General features: G+C 34.5%; 1 long non-coding RNA gene across 1 annotated transcript; it reads left to right on the top strand.

Moving 5' to 3' along the window:
• The first annotated feature begins 2,341 nt into the window (after positions 1–2,341).
• On the top strand, positions 2,342–5,121 carry LOC121967476. Its single transcript, XR_006107773.1, has 2 exons — positions 2,342–3,336; positions 3,496–5,121. It is a non-coding gene; the product is annotated as an uncharacterized LOC121967476 (long non-coding RNA).
• The last annotated feature ends 1,003 nt before the right edge of the window (positions 5,122–6,124 follow it).

Genomic DNA, 6,124 nt, shown 5'->3' with positions numbered 1-6,124 from the left:
CCAGCATTTTCGGCACTTGAGTGGGTTCCGGGATGTTCTTAGCTCGCCGGGGGTGGTCCGTCGGTGTAGTTGAGCACTCCTTGAGCTGATATGCCATTGAGATGTTCCATTGAGGTCCAAAGTTGGGTGGTCTCGACTTTGGCACTCTTGTGTGACGGCTTGAGTGTGTAGCTTGTGAGATTGGTTGTGAGTTGGATCGGTTAGGGTTTATTTCATTTTGTTATTATTTTTACAGCTTAGAACAGATTCATTTGATGTTTGTTATGATTTTAGCAAGTAATTTAGTATTTCATTACCTTGTTGTAGTTTAATTTGAGTTTAAGTTGTGCTTGATTAATTGTTTAGAGTTTAAGTTCTAAGTTAGGGTTTACATCTTGTTTTAGATCAGATTTAATTTGATATTTTCTTATTTCAATCTTCGTTTAAGAGTGTGTCAATGATTTAATCTCAATGTAGAAGTGACAATGCGTTAAGGTTTGATTGTTGGCACATAGGTAGGTTTTAGTTATGCTTTAGATTATTTCTTAATTGCTGTGTTTTTCCTCTGTTAGATTTAGATTTAAAGCTTTTAAACCCCCAACTCCATTTTTATATCGAAAACCCCAAAAATAGGAATAAAAGACAATCCTAAATTAGATCATTCTGTTGGTTCCTCGGATCGATCCTGGGCTCGTTACTGCGACATTATTGTTTAATTAAGGGGTTCAGTGAATATAATACATTATTAATTTGATAAGCCTATTTGTGACATTTAAGATAGATTTTAGGCTACATCAAATTTTGGCGTCGTTGCCGGGGAAAATATGCAATGTTTAGTAATTTTAGGATTGTTGTTTTGATTGCTTTCATGATTATATATTCATGTGTTGATTTTATTTGTTCATGAGTCTTCTGATTTTATTTGCTAGTGTTTCAGTGTAAGAACAGGAAATTCATGTGACCATGGATCCATATCATCAGTATTTTGGAGATGGGATGGAGAATTATTATTTTCAGCCTCAGACTCAGTTTTACCAGCTTGAATATCAGTCCTACCTACCTATGGAGCAACGGATAGGTATGAGGATGCACAAGAACAAATTGAAGAATCAATGTGGAAATGCAATGAAGTTATGCAACAAATGAGAGAGCATCAAGAGCAACAATTTGCAAGGATACAGAATATTCAGAGTCAGTTAGATCAGATTGCATCATCCATTAATCAGTTACAAGCACAAAACTCCAGTGAAGAGATGGAGAGTAGTGATTTTGTCAGGCCTGACCCTATTCCCATTTATTCACAAGATTTATCTAATTTTATTTGTGATGATGATGTAGTTGTTCAGATTTCTGATTCTACTGATAGTGTTGCTTTAGATGTTGTTGAAGATGCAGGTCTTGTTGCAGAAGATGATTTAAGTGTAGGAGAGTGCTTACTAGAAGCATTACCTCAAGAATCACCTGGATTTGATGATGATGAGGATGTAAGTGTAGGGACTTGTGCTATGGAGCCAAGAACCCAAGAATCACTACATGAAGTTGAACATTCACCTGAACTGGAGTCTGAGCATTTATTTGAGGAGAAGGAGGTAATAATCACCACTCCAAGTACCTTTCAACATGATAAGGTAAGTATTGTTTGTGATACATTAGAAAATTTCATAGAGGTATCATTTATTGATTTTATTAGATGTGAATCATTTCTTGAAATATCTTTTACCCACACTAATATTCTCCTATTTTCTTTTTATCCCACATGCGTGTGGGAGGTGTTTATTTTTATTGATGTTGTAGGAGAACATGAGCTTCCGGAGTGGGTGCTAAAACTGAACCGATTAAGACCTCCGGAAAGAATTTTGAAGGGAAAAATGAAGAATAAAAAGAATTTTAGTGGAACCACAATTACACCTCTACCGGTGTGGATTTTATTGCTAAATCTTCTTCAACCACCCGGAATCTAGGGGAGTTGGTTCTAATTTCACTTTCTTTTGCATTTTAATTCATGCTTTGTTAATAAATTCTTGCTTCACACGTTTCTTTAGTTTCATTTTCCTATATTTGCATTTTACTTCCACACTTTGTTTTCATACTTTGCATTTTGATTAGTTTACATAGCATGTTAGTGAATAAATCCTCCATGGGAATTTTCTAGTAATATTTTTAAGATGGTAAAAGCCTCTTAAATTTGATCATCAATTTTAGGTCATTTGACATGATTGGATACTCTACTTACATGATTTTGGTTAAAATGGTAGTGGATTCCATGTTGATCGATTGAGTTTGATTGCATGAAAATACCTAGAGAGGACCACTTCAAGCCTACACTTTATTTTCTTGTAGTGTGACATGTACTCATAGCAATTGAAACTCTAGAACTTGCTTAATTTCTTTTCAAAGTCACAATAACACTTGTGTGCATGGAAATTGAGGATTTTATCGATTTTGTTCCCCTTCATACTTTCCAATTCCTTTCTCCATAATTTTCTTCCAATATTTTTATCTAGCATTTTAACCCTTGATCACTTTGCCTTGCCTTCATTCCATTAGAAGTTTTGGTTGAATTCTTGATGAGTTGGATTGACTAGATGAACAAAGATTGAAGTGTGGGGGAGGTGTTGAGAAGGAGTTTGGAAAATGTGAAGGAATGAATGGTATTCTTGCATCATTCACCTCTACAAATTTAAAATCCAATTACTGAAAAGATGAAGCAGTGAGGACCATTGACATTAAAAGAAGGCTGATGCTGGATGAAGAAGCAGAAATTGAAGTGCAGGGCTGAAAAGTTTGTATCAGGTTTGTATCAAAAATTAGAATTCAATATCCAAACGAGTGGAAGCTTAGTTGGAAAGTGAAGAGAAGATGCAGAAACTGTGAAGTTGTGGATTGCCAGAGCTGCTGAAATGGAATGTTGGAGAAAATAGCTGCTAACACAATTCATTTTAACACTGCAAGAGGGAGTGGTAATGACATTGGTTAGTGATTTAAAGGGCTGAATTTTGGTGGATGAGAAGAGAAAAAGAAAACAGTGATAGCTCTCGAGTTGTGAAGTGATATTCAATTCAAGAAATGGAGTATCAAATCTGAAATTGAACAATGGAAACAAAGAGGAAGATTGCTGGAATGACAGGAATGAATATAGTGCAGAATTCATGAAGTGCGGATTTTGCAGGAATAGGGCAGTTTTGTGCCAAATTGGGAAATGGACTGAAGCATGTAGAGTTACTGAAACCTGTAAACTTCTCATTCATGTATTGTAAAGGGTTCTTAAGAGACAAGATGAAGGAGAATTAAAATTTCTTGTGGCTAAACATGATAGATTGATACAAAGTTCAGCACTAAGACAAACTGAAATCAGAGGTTGAACACAAACTGAACTAAATTGTAGCCTGAGTTTGGGGCTGTTTGTAGCAGGTGAAAGCTCAAAGTGAAGCTGAAATTTCGTGCTACTGAAAAAGATGAGGTTAAGTATGAATGCAGTCAAGTGCAGAGAGATGTGCAGACAAACTGAAATCAGAGCATCCTGCTTTGGGGAAACAGAACAGTCTTGTGCCAAGGAGAAATCTGCTGATTTGTGCCAAACTTTCTGGTTATTCAAATCTGAAATGAGGGGAATTTAAGTCATCTTGATTCATCATTAAATGAGCTATCTTCAAAGGCTTATTAGCTAGGAAAACTTGGATGGAATGTATTGGAATAGAATCAGCAAATTAAAGGACAGAATTCTGATTACTGAAACAGAAATTGCTGAAAACAGAAATTTAGAGTCAAATGAAGCTCTGTTGGGTGCAGAAACAACTGGTAGATAAGTCTTTCCATGATTTATTCGAACTTTATACTTTAATAGTAAAGGATTTGAATTGTGGAAATAAGGAATAAATTGAAGAGAAGAGATTGCAGCTGCAAAGGGGAGTCGAATTGAGATCTTTGACAGTGGAATATAAAAGAACAATGGAACACAGAATTCACAAGTTACAGATTTCTGCAATCTATTATCTGTTCATCTAGTTTTGAATATGTGACTTCAAGAATTGTTGAAAGCAAGATGCTGCTGAACTTGAATCCTTAGGTCTTTAAATTTGTTTGCTGCAATTTTAGAAGTAGTTCTTGGAGTTCAATTCAAGGATTTGAAATATGTTGCTGCTGAAAAAGTTTAATTACTGATTTCTCAGCAGTGCCTAATTCGTGCACCAATTGAAATAATGCTGGAGAAGGATTCAGAGCCTGGAAGTATGCAAACTTTAAATGCTGCTGAGCTAAATTCTTCAATTCCAACTCTGAAACTTAAAGCTTTAATTCTGGGAGTTCTGATTTCTGGTCTTAAATTTCATATTGTGAGACAAAGAAGAAATATGGAATACAATCAGAAACAGATATTGATATGAATTCTGAATAGTTTCATGTTGTTTCTTATCAGAATATGAACTTTAATTGAGATATGAGTTCATAAGTTTCAGAGCTAGAATTTAAATTCAATAGGAGCTTCAAAAGCCAGATTTCTGAAGTTGGAAACTAAACTTCAATTCTAAATTGCTACTGGAGTTTAATTAGTGTTCTATCAATGCAATAGAAATGCAATTATCAATTGAATTGAAATAGAGTGTCAGCTGTTTAAGACATCAGTTCAAAAAAATATAAAGTTTCAGAAACAAGATGCTGAAATCTGCTGGAAACTGATATAATTCTGCAGTCTGGAAATTGGTAACTGAAATTACATTTATGGAAAGTCTAAATCTAAACTGAATTCTTGTGCTATTGCAGGGAAAGTGGTTAAATATTGCTGCAAACTAAGAGTAAGAGGATATAGAAATTTTAAGAGGAAAGTATGTAGCTGCAAATAGATATTGAAATCTGAATTCTATAGAATTTGCAGAAATCTGAATGGTTTGGTTACTCGAGTTCCAAAAACCTGCAGCAGGAAGAAATACACAGAAAAAAAAATAGAATAAAAAATTCTGCGAGTTTCAAGTATTGGAAACCTATGATGAGATTCCCTTGTCCGAGACGGCCAAGATTTTAAGTGTGGGGGAGGGACATCTTCTTCATGATGTGAGTTTGTTTCAGCTTCAAGATTCTGAAATTGAAGTGTGAAAAAAAAAAAAACAGAAAAGAGAAAAATGGCAAATCAAGAGTGTATCAAGTGTGGAGATAGAGTATCAAGATTCTATGTTAGCCATCAAATTGAATGGGAGGTTAGCTTGGTCTTTTGAATTGATAAAAACAAATGGTATTCATGTCTTTTCACATCAAAATGGTCAACTCATCAAGTATATTCCTCCAATACTCTTATCTCTCATTTTCTTCATTAAATACTTTTCTTTTGCCTATTTCATGCATTTCATTGTTCTTTTTGCTTCCATTTTAATTCTTGATGATAAATACTTTTGATTCATGTATGCTGTGTTTATAGTGGTGGAGAATTAGAAAATAAGCAAGCTTATGGTAGTGAAATGTTGTGAGTTGCATTGAGTGAGCTCCACTTATATGCAATATTGAGTGTGAGAGCTAGAATAGGTAAATTCCTTGTGAGATGCAACTTGCTTAATTTTTCAATTGGATAGAAACTACCATACCTACTGATTATTGTTTGGATTGTATTCATGATTGTTGTGATCTTTAAGATGGTCTTAGTTAAATTCTTTTTACTATCTTTTAGATATTGCTAAGAAATTTTCTATGGAGATGATTTTTAGTTTTCTTTACTTTCACAGGACGTTAAAGACTAAGTGTGGGGGATTTGATAACCATGATTTTACTGCATTATTTTGATTCATTTATGCATGGTTTTGATGTTGGTTTCATAGTTTAAATCATGGTTACATTACATTTTTGTGCATTGCATAGATTTTGGACTTAATTACAAATTATATTATTTTTGGTGTTATTTGATGCTAATATTTGATTCTTATTTTGTAGGAATCAAAGGATCTTAGATTTGGATCTATTTGGACCGGAATTGGGCTCGAATCGGAGTTCAAAAGACAAGATCAAGCTTTGGGTCGATTTGGGCCGTTTATCAAGAATAGGAGAGATCTAAACCATCCGTTGAAGATCTGGCCGATCCAACCTAATGGAGAGCAGATCTAAGCCATTGATGAAGATCCAGAAGTTTTGATCCAGATCTGAGTTCATCCAGCCATTGATCCAG

Source organism: Zingiber officinale, chromosome 3B, assembly GCF_018446385.1.
Source record: "Zingiber officinale cultivar Zhangliang chromosome 3B, Zo_v1.1, whole genome shotgun sequence".
In the NCBI taxonomy this organism is placed as follows: Eukaryota; Viridiplantae; Streptophyta; class Magnoliopsida; order Zingiberales; family Zingiberaceae; genus Zingiber; species Zingiber officinale.
Note: the sequence above shows the minus strand (reverse complement) of the source record. Positions and strands in the feature narration are given on the sequence as shown.